Source organism: Rhinoderma darwinii, chromosome 7 (genome assembly GCF_050947455.1).
Source record: "Rhinoderma darwinii isolate aRhiDar2 chromosome 7, aRhiDar2.hap1, whole genome shotgun sequence".
NCBI classification, from domain to species: Eukaryota; Metazoa; Chordata; class Amphibia; order Anura; family Rhinodermatidae; genus Rhinoderma; species Rhinoderma darwinii.
The window spans coordinates 5,569,888-5,591,618 of NC_134693.1; the positions used below are offsets into that span (position 1 = coordinate 5,569,888).

Here is a 21,731-nt window from a genome sequence, read left to right on the forward strand (position 1 = left end):
ATAAGACCGTGGGACAGGATCCCTATGCATTTTCATGTCTGCAGTACTGAGGAGACAGACCCTGCAGCTCCGCTTGTCGTGGAATCGGGGCTAGGTGAGTTGTTTTTTTTAATTTGTCTACTGGGGACACCATGTACAAGGCGGGCTGTGTGGCGCCATCTACGAAAGGGGGGCTGTGTGGCGCCATCTGCGAAAGGGGGGCTGTGTGGCGCCATCTGTGAAAGGGGGGCTGTGTGGCGCCATCTACGAAAGGGGGGTTGTGTGGCGCCATCTACAAAGGGGGGCTGTGTGGCGCCATCTACAAAGGGGGGCTGTGTGGCGCCATCTACAAAGGGGGGCTGTGTGGCGCTATCTACAAAGGGGGGCTGTGTGGCGCCATCTACAAAGCGGGGCTGTGTGGCGCCATCTACAAAAGGGGGATGTGTGGCGCCATCTACAAAGGGGGCTGTGTGGCGCCATCTACAAAGGGGGGCTGTGTGGCGCCATCTACAAAGGGGGGCTGTATGGCGCCATCTACAAAGGGGGGCTGTGTGGCGCCATCTACAAAGGGGGTCTGTGTGGCGCCATCTACAAAGGGGGGCTGTGTGGCGCCATCTACAAAGGGAGGCTGTGTGGCGCCATCTAGAAAGGGGGGCTGTGTGGCGCCATCTACAAAGGGGGGAGTGTGTGGCATCATCTACAAAGGAGGGCTGTGCGGCACTATCTACAGGGGGGTGTCAGACGCACAGCCTTTCCAATAGTATGCAGTTAGATCCAAAAATCAGGCAGCACTCCAAGGTATAAGCAAAGTAGAAAAAGGTGCTTCATTGGTCCATAGAAAGCACAATGTTTCAGCTCAACGGAGGAGCCTTTTTCAAATGAAAAAATGAAAAAGGCTCCTGCGTTGAGCTGAAACGTCGTGTTTTCTATGGACCAATAAATCACCTTTTTCTACTTTGCTTATACCTTGGAGTGCTGCCTGATTTTTGGATATATATATATATTTATTTTTTTTGGGGCAGGGGGTTAACACATGTCGTGGGGCTTGTGCCTCTGATGTTATAAGACCCTAGCGACGCCCCTGCCTTATAGAGACAATGAAACAACGGGGATAAACAAATGTAAACAAAATATTAAAGGAAAAAAATTCTACCACGTTCCAACAGATGACGTATTACGGGGAGAATATTTGCTTCTGGAGGGGGCGTCTGGAGTACAGTAGGGACTCTATCTGGCTAATAAAAGGGGGTTCTGAGCTAGATTCCCCGTCTGACATCTAAGGGCATTGTGAGAAAACCTTCTCATTTAGAGTGCAGAAGTTTTCATTATACAATTCACGTGTGAAAAATTCTATGACGTCGGCACAGACATGTGGTTTCCCATTGCAAACGATGGAAGGCAAATTCACTGCAGATTTCACGCGGATTCTGGCACGGAGTTGTGTGAAATCCTAAAATGTGTGAACGGGGCCTTTAAGTTCTTGGATCACCATCTCCCGTTGTGTTCTATACAGCTCTTAGTTATATATGTTTTTAGGAAAAACATTTTAGGAAAGTTAGATCACAATCAACATAGCCCCCAATACGGATGTTTCCAAGGTAAACCTGCCTAGTTAGTAATACTTTCCCCTCATCACTGCATAACTTGGGAGATTTACCATTCTAGGACAAACTGGGTGACTAACCTGATCATGTGACAGAATATTACGAACATGAGAGAATGACGCAAACACTGGGACAAGTCTTCTACAAGTCTAATAACTTGCTACACAATATCACACTGGGTTACACTTATCCAAGCGTTTCTCTTGTAAAAAGCACAAATAAGACTGAGCACAATAAGGAACTGCAGCACTGAATTATATAGTATTACTGAAAATGGGTTTTATTACAAGTTATAATTTATGCCAATTGACCAGCACAAGTGGCTGTTGTAAAATAATAGCATTACCAATCCCACCTTCTTAAGGCTGCTGAGCTTTATGCACAATTCCCACCACAGACCAGAGCTAGAACATTACCAAACTGAACATTAAAGGCACATACACATATCCTCATACATTCCTACCTACATCTAAGAAAAACTATGCAAATGTTTACATAAAATGCTGAAAGCACAACACAGTAAAGTCCTGATAGTCCAGTATTCTCAGAACTAAGGCTTCGTTCACATCTGCGTCAGGCTTCCATTCATGGGTTCCGTCAGACCTTTCAGTCAGGGGAACCCATGAACGGAACCAAACGGAAACCGTAGCTTCAGTTTGCATTACCATTTATTTCAATGGTAATGCTGCTGTTGCTAATGGTTTCCGTTTGTCTCCATTGTGTAAGGTTTCAGTTTTTGTAGCGGAATAAATAGTGTAGTCGACAGTGCTATTGATTCCGGCAAAAAAAAAAAAAAAAGGAAACCTAACAGAATGGAGACAAATGGAAACCATTTGCAACGGAAGCATTACCATAGAAATCAACGATAATGCAAATGGAAGCTATGGTTTCCGTTCATGGGATCCCCTTACATAAAGGTCTGACGGAACCCATGAACGGAAGCCCGACGCAGGTGTGAACTCAGCCTGACAAGGTCAATCGTAGAGCAAGCCCTTGTGTCATGTACTTTGTGAAGGTCTTCAGGAGCCACGAGAACACATCAAAGATTGACGGAGACCTGTGCTTGGTTGCTTTCGCAGGATGTTTTCGGTCATCGTCCATCTGTCCTGTGAAGCGACGTCCAATCAACCTTGCTGCATTTGGTTGAATCGGAGCAGAAAGTAAATCCCTGAACACTTCAGAACTCATCCAGCTGCTTCTGTCTTCAGTCACATCATCAATAAGCACTAGTGACCCAGTGCCTGGCAGCCATGCATGCCCATGCCATCATGAGCCGTTCCAAACCTTCTCCATACTTTCTTCTCCCATCATTCTGGTCCAGGTTGATCTTAGTTTCATGCTGTTACAGAACTGGGCTGGCTTCTTTACATGTTGTTTGGCAAAGTCTAATCCGGCCTTTCTATTTTTGCGGCTGATTAATGGTTTGCACCTTGTTGTGAACCCTCTGTATTTGCTCTCATGAAGTCTTCTCTTTATGGTAGACTTAGATACTGATCCACCTACTTCCAGGAGAGTGTTCTTCACTTGGGTAGATGTTGTGAAGGGGTTTTTATTCACCATGGAAAGGATTCTGCGATCATCCACCCCTGGCCTTTTGGAATGATCGACATCACCAGCGCGCTCTTTTTTTTTTTCAAGAATGTACCAAACTGTAGATTTGGCCACTCGTAAAATTTGTGCTTCTCTCTGATGGATTTCTTCATTTTTTTCAGCCCAATGATGGTCTGTTTCCCTTCATTGGCAGCTCAATTCACCTCATGTTGTGGGTTCACAGCAACAGCTTCCAAATGCCACACCTGGAATCAACTCCAGACCTTTTACCTGCTTAACTGATGATGGATTAACGAGGGAATAGCCAATGCATTCCATTAAATAGCTTTTGAGATAATTGTCCAATTACCTTTGGTCCTTTGAAAAAGAGGATATCCAGAGGATAGGTTATCAGTATATGATCAGTTGAGGTCCGACACTCCTATCCAGCACTGATCAGCTGCCTCCAGCACCCTAAGCTATGCAGTGGTCTTTGCTAGAAGATGGCTCGGACCACTGTATAGCAGCCATTTCTCAGTATTGTAGCTCTGATTTTATTAATGGAACAGCTGATCAGTGCGGGGCCCAGGTGTTGGACCCCCACAATCATATATTGATAACCTATCCTGTGGATAGGTCATCGGTATGAAACCACCCCCCCCCCCCCATGACCAGACAACCCCCTTAATGTATTTACACAGTGACTCCACCAGCAGAATAGTGAGTGCAGCTCTGGAGTATAATACAGGATGTAACTCAGGAAAAGAGCAAGTAATGTACGTACACAGTCACTCATTCGTAGATTGATTATACATGTTTAGTAGCCTTTGAACACCTTTTAACAGTTTACAATATAACTCAGGGGAACCTGAAAATCGATTAGTAATATCACAAGTAATGGCAGGGTATATAAATAGATCATTGTGGGCTAAAACCTGAACCATATTTATTAACACTGCCATTTTTAAAATCAAGTATTGACAGCATATTTACAGGCAGTATATGTCACTGTAATGCGCACACACAGGCTCAAAGGGGTTTTCTCATCTCAGACATCCCTTCTACTTATGCTCCATACCTGAAAATATTAACCTTCTCATAAATGTGTATTTTGAGAAAATGCATGGCTAAAGAGATATTTGTAAATGTAGTGTCAATGGGGCACTGACTTCGATCCTGTAATACTTAGTTTCGTCCTCCATCTGTACTCTTCTAAAGGGGATGAGCATGTGCAGATAGCACAGCCTTGTCCTCTGCTTCTCCTATTCTCGGCATCTACATACAGTGCGGATTCATTTCACTCACTGTGATGATACCCCTCCTGCTTGTAATATACCGACATGACGGCTCGGAGATATCCTGCTGAGAAATTACTGTGCAGCCTATGATCAATTCTGTGAAAACTGCCTCTCCAGAGCTCTGCCCAGGACTCCAGCTCTGGGGTTGCCCCTGACATCTCTGTCCACATATGAACAGTGATGTCAGGAGCAGAGCTGGAATCCCAGGCAAAGTCTTAGAAGCGGCTCTGCTCCGGGACTCCACATATGGACACTGATATCAGGGACTTCCCCAGAGTTCCGGAGCAGAGTTAATACTAGTGCTCCGCTCCAGGATTGACCCTGACAGCACATTCCGGTCCAAGAGGATCACCTGACGTCACTGTGTATGGATAGTGAAGTCAGGGGCTCCTCCAGCAGAGAAATCCCTGGTCAAAGCGTGGGCAACGCTCTGGCTGGGGATTCTACTCCTAAAGGGAGCCCCAATGGAGCTATCTACTTGAGGTTTGCAGGCAGCATCTACCGAGGGCACAGCGGCAGCATCTACCGAGGGCACTGCGGCAGCATCTACCGAGGGCACTGCGGCAGTTGTTTGTTACCCAAAGTTTGTCGTGCTTATGGTCCCCTAGTGTCTTCCAGCTTCCTAGTGTTCCCTGTTCCTGTATCCTGTTCCCGTATTATCCTCGTCTAGTGCCGTGCTGAGCTGTTGCCGAGTTGTGCTGCATTCCACGCCTGTTCTGCCTACGCCACGCCTGACATCTACATGCCGCCTGGTCCCTGCCTTGCTACTGTCTACATTGCCTCAGGTATCCTCTCTGAACTTTAGACTCTGTACTTTACTGGTTTGGCCAGCTGCCATCCCGCTACACGGCACGGCCCAGTGGGTCCACACCCCGCATCGTGACAATAAGTAATGTAATGTATGTGCACAGGGACTCCACCAGCAAAATAGTGAGTGCAGCACTGGAGTATAATACAGGATATAACTCAGGATCAGTACAGGATAAGTAATGTAATGTATGTACACAGTGACTCCACCAGCAGAATAGTGAGTGCAGCTCTGGAGTATAATACAGGATGTAACTCTGGATCAGTATTTTTCCGTGGCTATAGTCCTACGAGGGCTTAATTTTTGCGGGACGAGTTGTAGTTTTTCGTAGCACCATTTCTTGTGCCATAAAATGTACTAGGAAACGGGAAAAAAATTATTTGTGGGGTAGAAAATTTAAAAAAACAGCGATTCCTCCATTGTTTTTTGCGCGTCGTTTTTACGGAATTCACTGTGCAATTAAAACATGTTAACTTTATTCTGTGGGTCAATACAATTACGGCGATACCAAATATATATTGTTTTTTCTATATTTTAATACTTTTACAAGTAAAAACCTAAGTGTAAAAAAGAAAATTGATTTCTTGTCGCCAAATTCTGAGAGCCATAACTTTTTATTTTTCCGTCGATTAAGTGGTATGAGGGCTTATTTTTTGCGGGATAAGCGGTGGTTTTAATAATACCATTTTGGTGTACATGCGACGTTTTGATCACTTTTTATTTAATTTTTTGTAGGAGATGAGGTGTTAAATAATGATATATTGTAATAGTTCAGACTTTACAGACGCGGCGATGCCAATTATGTTTATTTTTTTACTATGCTCTAAGGGGAAAATGGGAAAAGGGGTCTTTTTTGAACTTTTAATTTTTTTACATTAAAAAAACAAAACAAAAAAAAAACGAAATAAGCGCAGGTATTATTCGGGAGTGGAAAAATGTTTCAGGGGTTCCCCCACGGTAATAACTGGATCTGCTTGATGTTTAAAAGTGTCAATGCTCTTTTGCTTTTCTCCTTTATCAACAAACTCTCATATCATTAAAAAGACACGGAAAACACCATTATAGGCCCGACAATACGGAGCTTCGTTTTTTTTAGGCACATCATTACATTCCATTATAACTCAGAATCAGCATTAATGTACGACACACAGAGCACTGTTTAGTGGAAAAGTCTGGCAATTGTTGTTCTGCCCGTCCTTCGCTGTCTGCACCTTCCATTATCGAACCAGCTATCATTATCTGCCAATGAATGATGGGTCTAAGTGAACGGACGCTGCATTTCCTCTCAGTACAAGGCATGTTTTCATTACAGAGTCTTTTACTGTCACCGAGTCATGTTAACAATTTCTGCATTAATGTTCACATCTGTGAAAGTCACAGCACCCAGGGACAGCGGATCACATACCACTGGCTGCCTGATAACCGAAGCCAAATTTGTCATTTTGGTCAGCTGAACAATCTTGTTTCCAGCAAGTAATGTACAACTAGAGGCAAAAGGTGGACAAATTAAAACACAACATTTATTTCTTAAAATGTAAAACTATTAAGGAGACCTAGTGAGTAACTAGTGATAGCGAACTGCATCTCATGCGCCACATGCATAACGCTGCGTGAACAATTGGCAGCGTCCCTCTGGATTTGACCCAGTGGTAACTATAGTGGGCATCACCAATTTGTCTTTGCATGAGAGGTCCTCTGACGAATCTATACAGTACAAATAGACGAAAAGTGTAGGGAGGAATGTGTGGGACATCTGTGGGGTAACTTTAGTCTAGTAGCAGGTTCCGAATAGAGTTGTCCGGTTTGGGGAGGTTACTCTGTGTTAGGCCTGATCCACGCGAGCGTTGAATAAGTCCTTGTGATGGCCGTTAAAACAACAGCCGTCACACGGGCGCATGTTTATCAATGGGGCCTTTCACCCAGCCGTTGTTTCAATGGACCGTGTGAAGGGTCCGTTGAAAAATAGAACCTGTCCAATTTTTTCAGTTTTCATGGATCCCTCCATAGGCCCATGTCTATGGGGATCCGTGAAAACGGGACCCGTGCGGTGGCACCTCGGATGCGAAAAACGTCACGTTTTCTACGTGCAAGTTTCCCCACGCTCGTGTGAATCTAGCTTTAGGCAGAGAAGGAAGAGAGGAACATGCGGAACTAACCATATCAATAATAAAACGTCATTGCTTTATTATGGCCTCTTTAAAATCGGACACTTCTTCGGTAGGACATAGACAGCAAATAGGTAACAGTCTGTTTCACGCTAAATAGCGCTTCTTCTGAACGTGTTAGGCTTTAGGGCCACTGGTAGATCCTGTTTGGGACGCATCCCCATAATTTTGGATCACTATTTTGGACCTGGATTTGAATCGACATGAGTGACTGGGTAAGACCGTTCTATTATTATATTAAACAAGTGAAAATAAGTAACCCGTTCAATTATCTAAAATCACGTTTTTTTTTGGGGGGGGGGGTGGGGGTTTTGATATGTTCTTAATCACTTATCACAGTCCCATTAATAGTTTTACATTTTAAGAATAAATGTTTTCATTTGTCCCCCCTTGCTGCTAGTTGTGATTATATTCTAGTGTTATTGGAGAAAAATGTAGAAACTGCTGCTAGTGTTTAGAAAATAAAGCATCCTATGGTAAAATAAACTGAATATAGGAGAGGTCTTTTATTTATGATAGCCCTCAATTATTGGGCAGAGGATTCTGGAGCCCCTATATGCGATCTATCCCTGCAATTGCATGATTACTGTGATATAATGCACCTACTAGGCCTCATGCACACGTCAGTATTCTGGTCAGTATTTTGCTTCAGTATTTGGAAGCCAAAACCAGGAATGGGCCCAAAACACGGAAGACGTGAAAATCTTTCCATTAGAAGTTTTCTCGGTTTATGTTCCACTGCTGGTTTTGGCTTCCAAATACTGAAGCAAAATACTGACCAGCATACTGACGTGTATGTGAGACCACAGGCTCCGATCAACAGTGCAAACTGAAAATTAACAAATTACGTTTATCTATCATTTTGGATGCGTGGGCAATTGAATAAATCCTCTATGTGGAGCGCTTTACCAATATGCTGGTCTATGTGTGGGCTTGTTGAGCCATCTTGCTATTATGGCTACTGATTATTGTGGTCCGACAACCTCTTCACAACTTTAATGGCATTTAAATGAATAAATTTGTCGGTTTATCTAGACAGTGCGGCCATAAATTATTAACATCTGTAGAATGTTCTGCTACATCTTCTATACATCAATTTCTGACTACCGGCCAGTGACTATGCAATAATACACATACATGCATATATACACACACATACATATGTACACACACACAAAATCATATATATTATGGATTTATCAATTATTTAAAAAAAAAACAAAAAAAAAAACAAGTGATATTTTTATATGAATTTTACATCCAGTCTGAGTACTTTATTACAGGCTTAACATAAACCTTTTTTTATTTTCATTATTTTCTTATTTCTGAATACAGGAACGGCTGATGAATGTCTCGTAGATTAGATATTTACAGATGTTATTACAATTATTCAGTGAGATGATATCAGAAGAAGATCACACGACCTGCACCAAATATTTAAAGGGGTTTTGCCGCTGTTCCTCATATTGAAGGGGTCACATCGGTAACTAAAGGCTGTGGCTCCTTTACTTATTATCACACCGCAAAGAGGCACTCCTGGCTACTCAATGTGCAGGGAAATACAACAAAGCTCCATTCGCTTGAGAGCTGTGAAGAGGGACATATATCCCTGTTATTTGAGTGATCATTGGAGGTCCCGGAGTTCAGACTCCCAATATCATAATGTTTGGGATATCCTTGCAAAATGCCACAAGATGTTTAGATAAAAAACAATTTGAAACTGTATAAAATAAATCACACACCCAAAAATACCAAACTGCACGTGCTGGTAGAAGAAGTCAACATCGAGATAAATGACAACAACACTGTCTTTTCTGCTGCTCTGCTTTTTTTCAGACCACATTGTTGGCCCATTATAGCCAATGGTATTAAGTGTCTGAAAGAAAGGTGAACTCTACTGTCAGAGGACGGAAGTTACAGGACTTAATCCCAGCGATCGGTTATTGTTACAGCGATTAATATAGAGATCAATGTATAAAAGTAAGCTCCCCCTAGTGATGGCTGCAGGGAGACAGAATTTATCATTTTATTATTTACCTGGAATGCTCGTTCCCGATCATTGCCCTATGTAATCAGGGCAACTATCAGACAACGCTCGTTCATTCCCTGATCTGTATAAAAAAGCAGAATTAAAAATAATTGTGTAGTCAGGGAGATGCGCTGCCGACATGATGAAAATGTATAGGTGCAAGCGATTGTGGTAACGAGCCATCATACCTATACATATTCAATCATTGCTCCATGTGAAAGGAGCAAACGAGCGCCGATCAACAAGAAGTCTCATTGATCAGCGCTCGATTACATGGCCCATGTCAGGCTGTGCAATAGGACCCTAAGACTGATGGACCTACAACTAACTTGATAAAAGTAGGACTATCACTTTAAATTAACATATTCACAGGATATTATAGTCATGTGTGAGTAGTAGTAGTAGTGGATGGGGAGCTCGGCTATTTTGACGTGATGACAAGGCCGGGACCTGTCAGTCTTGTTGTTGCACAAGAAACTAGCTATGTATGATCTACACATAAATATTACATATATATCAGGAAAGGGTTAGTATGGTGTACTTTCTATTAACATCAGGTGCAAAATTGGCAATAAACCATAGCACCTAATTTGTAAACTCAAATTTTGTGATCGCCTGCTGTAAATCTATAATTTTAATGAAGTTTTTTACTAGTAGACAATCCCTTCTGAAATGAAATATACATTTATATGTTGCCGTTAGCAAATACCCCCTTATAGACCACGATTACTGTTCATTGCACAAGTGGAGCTGGACTGTTCTGGTCTGTATTCCTAGTAGCACAAGCAAGGCATAGCACTCCAACCGTAGTTCTAGAAAAGCGCTCCATTAATTATGGCCAATGTAAATTAGTCCGGCCATGCTGAGATGTGTGTCCCATATCAACTTTCGGTTTCAGCTAATGAGGGGTCACTAGAGATGGAAATGTAATCTGTACGTACATAGAAAATTAACTACACAACACTTTTAAATGGACTGTAATGTGTGCATGGATCTGTGTTCACTGCCTTGACAATGATCACAACAACATCTTCATGATTGTCCCAGGTATATGAAGGTTGTTGACATAAAAAGAGTATAAAATCTCAAAAAATGATGGACATGCTGTATGAAAACAGAACGTTTCAGCATAGATTACTTAGATTACTCCTACGGACTCCAGTCCATATTCTTGTACATAGGGGGCAGTATTATAGTAGTTATATACTTGTATATAGGTGGCAGTATTATAGTAGTTATATTCTTGTATATAGGAGCAGTATTATAGTAGTTATATTCTTGTATATAGGAGGCAGTATTATAGTAGTTATATTCCTGTATATAGGAGGCAGTATTATAGTAGTTATATTCTTGTATATAGGGGCAGTATTATAGTAGTTATATTCTTGTATATAGGAGCAGTATTATAGTAGTTATATTCTTGTATATAGGGGGCAGTATTATAGTAGTTATATTCTTGTATATAGGGGCAGTATTATAGTAGTTATATTCTTGTATATAGGGGCAGTATTATAGTAGTTATATTCTTGTATATAGAGGCAGTATTATAGTAGTTATATTCTTGTATATAGGAGCAGTATTATAGTAGTTATATTCTTGTATATAGGGGGCAGTATTATAGTAGTTATATTCTTGTATATAGGAGCAGTATTATAGTAGTTATATTCTTGTATATAGGAGCAGTATTATAGTAGTTATATTCTTGTATATAGGGGCAGTATTATAGTAGTTATATTCTTGTACATAGGAGCAGTATTATAGTAGTTATATTCTTGTATATAGGGGCAGTATTATAGTAGTTATATTCTTGTATATAGGGGCAGTATTATAGTAGTTATATTCTTGTATATAGGGGCAGTATTATAGTAGTTATATTCTTGTATATAGGAGCAGTATTATAGTAGTTATATTCTTGTATATAGGAGCAGTATTATAGTCGTTATATTCTTGTATATAGGGGGCAGTATTATAGTAGTTATATTCTTGTATATAGGAGCAGTATTATAGTAGTTATATTCTTGTATATAGGGGGCAGTATTATAGTAGTTATATTCTTGTATATAGGAGCAGTATTATAGTAGTTATATTCTTGTATATAGGAGCAGTATTATAGTCGTTATATTCTTGTATATAGGGGGCAGTATTATAGTAGTTATATTCTTGTATATAGGAGCAGTATTATAGTAGTTATATTCTTGTATATAGGGGGCAGTATTATAGTAGTTATATTCTTGCATATAGGGACAGTACTATAATATTTCATTCATTCAGGACAGTATTGTAGTAGTTATAAGGGGATATGTATAGATCAGGAATGTGTATAATTGGGAAGTTTCTGTTCATTTCATGAATATTGTGTGTGTAAAAATTTTGCTTTCAAATATTTCAGTGTAGATAAAATTTTTACTTTCTAGTCTCACTGAGTGTTTCTTCTTCCGGGATGACTGTGTTAAATACAAGATTCTTTTTCTAGTTTGATATAATTTAGTGTGAGAAATAGAAACTGTCCTAGTTGGAGATGCGCAGAACCTGCTCGTGTAGCAGACCGCCAATTAACATCAGACATGCCTGTCATAACATTTTCCGCAGGGAATTTAAGCGCTACAAAATATTCATTGTTTTTGCAACAAGGAGAGAGCAATCCAACGCTTGGCTTAAAAAATGAAGTTATTTATTTATTGATGACACAAAGACGATAAGACAAAAAAAAAAAGAGGAAGATCACGGGGAGCAAACTCAAGGCCGAACAATGATGACTTCATCTTTCATTTTACCAGTTTTGCGCTCTTGGAAAGCAAAGCCTCCATCCTTTTGGAGAAATGTATCAATAGTTTCAAAAAGATTGGACAAACTGAGCACCCTTTCTACTTTACAATAGTATGTCAAATGTATTTCCACTCCATTCCCTTTTTCCATTAAAGTCAATGGGAAAGAAGTTAAAAGAATTTAAAAAAAACTAATGAATTTTGTGCTGTACGATCCATTGTTCAATTACCTTAATTTAAAATAAAATAAACTGGATATGTTAATGAAACTGCCCTTTTTCCAAATAACACAGAATCAACGGGGAAAGAACAACATAAAGCAACATGTAAAAACGGGATTGTAATTTCCAACAGAAGCAGTGGATTCACACACATCGTTTCGGTAAAATTTTGGAAAAATAGCACATGTGTAATGGCTGGAACCACACATGCAGTTTAGGATGTCGTTTTTTTGCTCGGAGTGAATCCAATAAGGAAGAAAAATATAAGGGGGTTGCTCACACCACGTTTTTACTCTAGATTTAGAGTGTACTCCGAGAAAGAGTCCAGTAAAGGAAAAAAAAAAAGTTCAACGGATGCCATAATAATATATGTGTAATTGATCCACTGTATGGAATCCAATTTGCGGAGGTTCGGTCAGCACCAGGAAATGGTAGGGTGCACGAGTAGGTGTCCAAACCAATACTATAGAGAACAAAGTACTCGGCACACCGATTGGAGTGAAATAATCTCTTGTCCTTTATTTAGCCAGTGAATAAGTGCGTGCGGCGTTTCGGTCATAAATCGACCATCAAGCACTGCAAGGTTAGACTGGAGCAGTAAGTGGCTTCACAGCGCCACAGCAGATGACGGCTCCAGTTCACTCATCCAGGAATTTGAATAGGTTGCGCTTTCCATGTGGCCAACCGATTTTCTCTAAAGCCATAGCCACTTACTGCTTCAGTCTTGCCTTGCAGTGCTGGATGAAGGTCGATTATGACTCTGTGTGCCGAGTACTTTATTCTCCACTGTATGGAATCCGTTACTGGCCTCCGTTAAGCGAATATATCGGGAAACTCCAGTAATGAAGTGTTCTATATATGTACAGTATTTACTAGAGCTTTCCCAAACAGCCAGTCTTTACAGTACTATGGTCTTCTAAAAAAAAGAAAAAAGCCAGCCAGTCATCAGCATTGCGACCATTAGCTTCCCTGGGCGAAAATAGTTTTGGTTGTCCCATGAGGACCACCAACAACAAAGTATCCCCACTCCTGCTCCAGCCCACAGCTCGGGAAAGCCAGGCTGCTGCGTGGGTTTGTGTCGAGTTTGGCGGTTGTGCGATAGCCTGAATGCGTGTGTGTGGCACAGTTGTCGGGAGAAAGCGCCTCACTTCAGGGGTGGATGTGGCTTCAGTTTCTCGGGCCTCTGCCCAGTGTAGTTGAGCAGCAGCAGCCAGAGCTCCATATGGTACCTTCCTTAGCTGGTGTGAGAATTGCCGTTGGGATAGCGCAGGGGAAGGGGCCGCATAGGTGATGCATACCACGTATAGCACTTTATTCCAATACAGTGGGATACGTTGCAGTCTACCATTAGAGCTATATGTCTGGAGGACATACACCTCCCACAAAAGGTTCAAAACGCGGTGTGAACAGCCAGTCTTTTCTTTATACTTCACATTACTTTGGAATTCACTCCTGGATTTGGCTAAAAAAAACTGCACCTCAAACTGCGTGTGATGCGGACCATAGGAAACCATTTTTTCCCCTAAACTAATGGCTCGTAATACTGGTTATGATAAAGCAAAAAATACTGTAAAAAGAGCCTTACACATAATGTCCTCTCATGGAGCATGTAGTTAGTTCAGGAAATATTAAATTTTTCTTTTTTTGTCCATTCTGGGCGTAGCACCCTTTATACAGAAAAAATACAGCAAGTCCCCCTCTAACGCATCTGCCATCATTTATCTTATAATTCAATACATATAAACGGTATTAAGTTATTTTCGAGACCATGGGAAAAAGTGGTGGGTGGATAAGAATTATTCCGCTTGTCTACATGAAAATGCAACTAGTACACACAGGGATTAAGACTTGGCTGGGTAAACAGCCTGTGCACTGAGAGAGGGCTCATCTGGGAAAATGTCACGTACAAACTATTAATGTAAGCACCAGTACATCCCTTGGTACCAGTACATCCATTTTTATATGTTCCTGGAATTTTCAGCCATACTTGCCCTACCATATACAATAGTCCCCTTCCGTATTGCTTTATTTCTATTCATTAATTTAAAATAGATATGCAAAAAAAAAAAATAATATTTGCCGGAGGGCTAATGTTCGTTCAAACAGCGTAAACTGCTTCTGACATGCCGACATTGGTGTGTACAACAATTCATGCGAAAAGCAATGAGCGCTGGGAGCGGTAATACAGCGAGGCCAGTGTCTAATACATCTCAGTAACCACACAGGTGTCAACAGGAGATCATGAGCAAACCAGGCTCAGAACAGGAGCACTAATGACATCCAAAATCATCCTCCTTCTTCCAGTCAACCAGGCTTCTCCTGGGACCACTAGGATAGGAGGGAGGTAAACTGGTGCGGAATAGTGTTAGATCATTGATCCTGGCAGAACGCACACATCTAGTCTTAAATGCAATACCTTTCACATCCTAATAATAGTTTCTCAGCTGCTCGGCTTATTACAAATCTTAATTCATGGGGCACAATTGAACTTTTATTAGGGCTCATGAGGCAGAAAACAAAAATAATTAATAACATTTATTTTGAATTTACCAACTAATAGAAGACACTTGAAGAGTGAGCCAGGGGGACGATGCGACTGATAGCAAGTATTTGGGACAATAATTCACTATTAGAATTAGAATCAACCACCTCCTTCAAAATTCCATTCACTGGTCGCATTCATAACAATTTTCCCAAGTTTGAAATTTTGTTGCACTGGTTGAAAAAAAACAGAACTGAAATTAAAGGCAAATGCATTGTGTATTGACTGCACTAATATAGATAGACCTGTAGGCACTTAATTGGCCGCCCACCATGTAGTACCAAATAAATAGGCATACCCCCCTACAGCCCCGTTTTTCACAAGACAGCAAAGGCACTATGCATAGGTATAACATGGCCCTATAAATTTCCATGTAAGCTATATTTGGGATGCACGTGACACTGGTCATGAAAACGGCCACGTGAAGCCTAATTCAGCTCTCCTTACATTTGGTAGGGGATGTTGAATTACAGCCAACATATGAAGTGATCCAATATGGCTTAACTTATTTTTGCGTGCATGGGCGGAAAGATCACGTTTAGAAACCATTGCATACAGAATTCAATCTGAATTATTTAGAACCGCATACTTTTTTTTTAATTCAACAAGTTTTATTACGGATTTTCAATAAAAATCAAAATGGACATCTGCAAACATTTGACGCATAAGAAAAAAAAGCATCATATGATACAACAAAGAACCAGAACAAGTATCAGAGTCTCGATCAATACAAAATAAGAACAAATAATAGCAATAAGCAATGTAAGGGGGTTGAGGGGGGAAAGGGGGAGGGAAAACAAAAATGGGGGGGGGACAAAAGGGAAAACCTAAAAAGGGGGAAACCTAAAAAGGGGAAAACCTAAAAAGGGGGAAACCTAAAAAGGGGGAAACCTAAAAAGGGGGAAACCTAAAAAGGGGGAAACCTAAAAAGGGGGAAACCTAAAAAGGGGGAAACTAAAAAGGGGGAACTAAACAGGGGAAAACCTAAAAAAAAAAGGAAACTACAAAAAGGGGAAACTACAAAGGGGGAAACAAAAAAGGGGGAACTAAACAGGGGAAACCCTAAAAAGGGGAAAACCTAAAAAAAAAAAAAGGAAGGACTTCCGGTTCCGGCGCTGGGGATGCAGGACGCGAGTGACTGAGCTCCCGCTCCCGTCCAGCCTGTAAGCTCGCAATAGTCGCTACGGCGACGATAATCAGCGGGGAAGTCACCAGCCTTGCACACGGCAACATCATCGGTGGTGCCTGTATGGACAGGTACCTCCTCAGAAGCGCGCAGAAGCCAGCCATGGAGGAATCAGCCGCGGCCGTGGTAAAGGGAGGTAAGATGGCGGCGCTTCCCGCCACTGCGACCCTGCTATACACACAGGAAGATGAGCTGCAGCACCATCAGTCCCAGCTTTCAAGCCCGGCAGAGCATGTACTGTCCGCTCTTCCAGTAGCCATTGACTATGTAACCCTGGCCCGTGAAGTAGCCAAACAGATAGCGCCAGACCTGCAAAAGGCGCTGGAAAAAACGGTGCAAGATTCTCTAAACCGCGTGCATGCGGAGCTGGCACAAGTCACTATCAGAGCTGATGAGTTAGAACAGCGTATGACGCTGCTGGAGGATGAAAATGAACGCTTGCAATCCAAACTCAAAGGGGTGCTGTCTGTTACTGCGCAGTTGGGGGACAAGGTGGAGGATCTGGAAAACCGCTCCAGGAGGAGCAACCTGCGACTGGTGGGGCTGAAAGAAGCGGTGATATCTGCTGATTTGCAACGAGTGTGTGAGAGGACATTGCCGGAAGCCTTAGGTCTCCCCCGTCCATGCCGGGTGGAGAGGGCGCATAGAGTGGGGCCGGACCCCAGAAACCTTCCAGCAACAGCTGACCACAATTCACATCGTCCCAGACAAGTGATCTTCAAACTGTTGGATTACAATGACAAGGTGGCACTCATGAAAGCTTTCCGCAGCAGATCGCGTCCTTTGGAAATAATGGGCATGAAAGTGCTACTATTTGAGGATTTCTCGGCGGAGGTTGCAAAACGAAGGCGGGCTTTCAGCAAGATCTGCACCGCGCTGTTCCAAGCGAGAATACGCTTTAGCCTGCAATACCCAGCCATCCTGCGGGTGTTTCAAGAGAACGGGCGGAACAAGGTTTTCACCACTCCACAGGAAGCGGAGGACGCACTTGCGGAGCTTTGTGGGAACAGATCACAGCAAGAAGAGCGTCACAGTCCAGTACATAGTCCGCAGCGCAAGTCAAGAGAAGACAAAAGGAACCGGCTAAATATGGAGCGTACCTGGGCAGAAGCCTTAATGCCCACACCTGGAAGATCCCGGGGGTGTCGAGCCGGAAATAGAGGGGACTCTCCGAAGCCGCAGAGGCGAACACGGGACCGCACCCGATCCACGTCTCCTGATTGACGGACGAAGTCCTTTTTTTTGGCGCATTTTATTTAAGCTGTTGTGATGATGATTTTGTGGACGCTGTAGACCAATTGCAGATTCCGACCAGATACAGATAAGTTTACAGATAATCTGAAAGTTATTGAGGGGGATATTTTGCAGTCTTATACAGCACTATGTATCGGTCAATAGTTGACCTATTGTTACAATGCTACAATGTTATCAAGGTTGAAGTATATGCATTCTGATATTTCCCTGCTTTTTCACTGCAAGATATTTGTGAGGGAGTTAGATCAGGATCTGAGATTGTCCCTGGTGGGCGGGATTGAACGGGAGTGATACAATGCCTCCCCCACGCAAGGGATTAGTGTTATCTGTTACAATGGCAGACTGAGGGAAATTGTGGTAGGAGATAGGGGACACGGAGGTAGGGAAACCTTGAAGCGAAGCAAGGTTCATAGGGAAATGTGAGGATGCAATCCTAACGGACTCTAGGCTGTTAAAGTAATGATAAGGGAATGTACATAAGGGTGCGCAGGTGACAAAGAGGTACTGAGGGGGCAAAGGCAGGTGTTACTTCCTCATGGAAGGAGCCATATAGGCAGGCTGGGGGGGAGGGGGAGGGAGGGGCGCGTTCTGGCATAACAGAAAAAAGTGAAGTCACATACACCAGTGGGTATTAAGGGACTGCTAACCCTTGCCGCAGGTGATTTTATGATCTTGTTAGGTAAGGGATGGTTGGCCTTGTTGGTTCTGGCTTACAAGCCAGGGTTTGGTTATGATGTTAATGTTAATGTTTGTGCATGGCTCTTGGGAAAAGACGAATCTGACTCCCTGGACTCCACACGACTTTTAGGCATTTTAGCTCATCTTAAACACGGTCCAATAACATGAAAATAGTTTCTTGGAACGTTAAAGGGCTGAGATCCCCACAGAAACGGACCAAACTTTTAAGGCACATGAAACGATTGCATCCTGATGTGGCCCTATTGCAGGAAACTCACCTTACCGAGCCGGAGTTTAAGTATTTGCAAAAGTTCTGGGTGGGTCAGGTTTTTGGCTCGTCGGCAAGGGAGGGTAAGGCGGGAGTTATAATTCTGGTACATAAAAACTTTGCGTTTACGCTGGTGTCCCAGGAGCGGGATGACGAGGGCCGTTGGATCCATCTAGTGATGGAGCATGCAGGGGAAACCATCAGTATTCATAATGTGTATGGCCCAAATACGGTTAACACTGGTTTTTTTTTGTCATTTGGAAACCCAACTCCAGCAGGATCGCACTAGGTTTTTGATTTTAGGGGGAGACCTTAACACTGTAAGGTCTTCAAAGGAGGATAGGAGCGCAGGGACTAGTTCGCAGAGAAATAGAGATAAGGTCTTGCCCGACTTTTTAAGACACACGGCCCTAATAGATGCGTGGAGGAGTTTACACCCAGATGCGCGGGAATATACACATTTCTCTCATGTTCATCAGTCATGGTCGCGTATTGATTATTTGTTAGTTAGTGACGCAATGGCGCGACATTTACGTGAAGCGGCAATTGAAGATTTAGTTATTTCGGACCATGCTCCGGTTACCATTACATTGGCTGACACAGTAGCTAGAGGAACGGATTTTATCTGGAGGTTTCCCGCTTTTCTGGCAAAGGATGAGGGCTTTACACAGAAGCTTAAGGGGTGGTGGATGGAATTCGATGGGGATAATGTAGCGCATCGCTCGGAACCGTCATTGTATTGGCGTACAGCCAAGGCGGTAATAAGAGGGAAAATCATGCAGTATATGTCTAATCTTAAACGTAAGACGACCGAAGGATACAAGGCAGCGAGCGACAGATTACGGCGTGCGTACACAGCATTCCTACATTCACCATCAATGCTATTGGGGGAGGAATGGAAGGAAGCCAAGCGACAGTTTGATCAATGGTTAGACAAAAGAGAGAGTATTTACCGGTCCCAATTTGATGCTGATTTAATGCGTTTCGGCAATAAGGCGGGCAAATTATTAGCGCGGTTAGCAAAGGGGAGGTATGCACCGGCACATATTTCAACACTTAAAGAATCAAACGGAACTCCTACCTCGGACCCAAAAAAAATCAATACCATATTAAGTAAATATTACCAAGCCCTTTACTCAGAAACACCCATAGACCTCCAAAAAGGGAGGGAATTTTTGGAGAAGGTGAAGTTGCCAGGGCTCACCCAGGAGCAGAATGGTCATTTGAGCGCGGAGATTACACTAGAGGAAGTTTGGAGCGCCATTAAAACATTATCTAACGGAAAGGCCCCGGGTCCGTATGGATTCACAGGGGAGTTTTTCAAATCTCTGAGAGAAGAAATCAGCCCTACCTTGGTGGCATATTATAATACTTTACTAGGAACGGGAGCTTTACCAGCAGAGGCCAAGGTAGCGCATATAAAGGTGTTACCCAAGAAGGGGAAGAATCCTCTTGACCCGGGGTCGTACCGCCCCATCTCGCTGATAGATCAAGATCAGAAATTGCTCACAAAAATTTTGGCCAATCGGCTGGCTATGTATCTACCCATACTGGTGGGAAAATCTCAGGTAGGCTTTGTAAAGGGCAGGGCTGCAGTGACAAATTTACGCAAGGTATTAACGGTGCTAGAAACAGTCAGGCACGATCCCCAGCCAGGTACCAGGCCGGCACTTTTAGCGCTAGACGCAGAGAAAGCCTTTGATAACATACAATGGGAATGGCTGGGGATGGTGCTAGACAAAATGAACATTCAGGGAGATTTCCGGGTCTTCCTGAAGGGAGTCTACAATAGCCCGCAAGCACGTGTTCACTCCTCGGGGTTCCTATCAGATCCCTTCCAATTACATAAAGGAACACGACAGGGTTGCCCCTTGTCGCCCCTGCTATTCAATCTAGCACTGGAACCTATGGCCAGATTCTTGGAGGAATCGGATATGTTCAGAGGCATTCAAGTGGGATCTTGTGCAGTGAAATTAGCCCTGTTCGCTGATGATGTCATACTTTTTATGTCAAACCCTCAGGAGCATTTAGGGAAGGTTTTTCAATTTTTGCAGGAATTTGGGCAATGCTTGGGATACAAAGTCAATATAGCTAAGAGCGAACTGCTGGAGTTGGGCAGGCCATTGCCAAAGACCTTTTGGCAATCCTTGGGTTGCGGGATATCACCGGTGGAACACTGCATTACCTATCTGGGTATCAAAATAGGGAGGGTACCAGACACTCTGTATGGCCTAAATTATCCCCCGTTAATTAAAAAAATACAAGCGGAACTCACTAGATGGGGCCAATTGCCGTTGTCCCTCTTGGGAAGATGTCATCTGATCAAGATGGTTAGTTTTCCTAGATTACTATACCCCTTTCAAACGCTACCTCTCTTATTGAAGCATGTGGATGTCTCGAAATTGACGGCTTCATTCACTAAATTTATATGGGCAGGAAAAAGGCCGCGCATAGCACTCACCAAGTTCATGATGGGTAAACAAGAAGGGGGTGTGAACTTTCCGAATGTCAGGGGTTATAACGTGGTCTGTCTTATGCGTCATGTAGTAGATTGGCTTCATGAAACAAGTAATTATTCCAATTTAGATCTGGAAGGGGAGTATGCTTCACCTTGGAACCTGAAAGCTTTGTTACATTGTAGAGTCGCTTCTCTTCCGTGCCGTCTCAAAACCTCCATTGTATTGAGAGATACAGTTCTAGCTTGGAAAGTGGTACGTAAGCAGTTTGGGTTACCCCACCTGGTATCGAAGTATATGCCGTTGAGCGGTCATCCGGAGTTTTTACCGAGAATGGACAAGGGGGACGGAATTGCCTCATGGGGGAGGGTAGGCATTGGTAGCGCAGGGGATCTTATGCATACAGAGGAAAAGAGGTGGTTAACTGGGGAGGAAATCACCGCTAAACTCAGACCCATAGTAGATAGAGTCAATTTTTTGCAAGTACTTCAGGTACGAACATTTTGTACCTCCAGGCTCAGGGATTTGAGTAAGGAAGCTACTACGCACACTCTGGATGAGGTCATAGGTCCAACAACTGGGCGGGCGACCATTTCAGGAATGTATAGAGCATTGAGAGAGGGTTTTGTTCGTCCGCAATTAAGGATTAGTTTTAAAAGCTGGGAACGGTGGACTCAGGATCCAGATATAGGAGAGACCATACTGGGGGGTTGGGTGACGGTACGGAAGAGTGTGATAAATGAGAGCTGGAGGGAAACCTATTTCAAGTTGATGCATACAGCTATATATGGCTTTAATATCTTGCCCTCACAATCTTTCCCTGATCGCATTACAAGTTGTCCCAAGTGCAATACACCACTGACGAATTTGTGGCATGGAGTGTGGGGGTGTGTACATACGAAACGATTTTGGGGGATGGTACAGAAATATATTAAGCACCATTGGAAA

The 21,731-nt window shown here is 42.9% G+C and overlaps 1 protein-coding gene across 16 annotated transcripts in view; it reads right to left on the minus strand.

Annotated features, from left to right (window-relative positions):
• The window catches only part of PTPRF (protein tyrosine phosphatase receptor type F), a 717,955-nt gene that overhangs the window by 449,411 nt on the left and 246,813 nt on the right, over positions 1-21,731 (minus strand). Inside the window, exon 1 of one of the 16 annotated variants that reach the window (XM_075832638.1) lies at positions 9,422-9,437. The exons of the other annotated variants lie outside the window; for them this stretch is intronic. The gene's annotated coding sequence lies outside the window, so the exon portion shown is untranslated. Of the gene's footprint in view, positions 1-9,421; positions 9,438-21,731 lie in introns of those variants that run through there. 16 annotated transcript variants of the gene reach the window in all.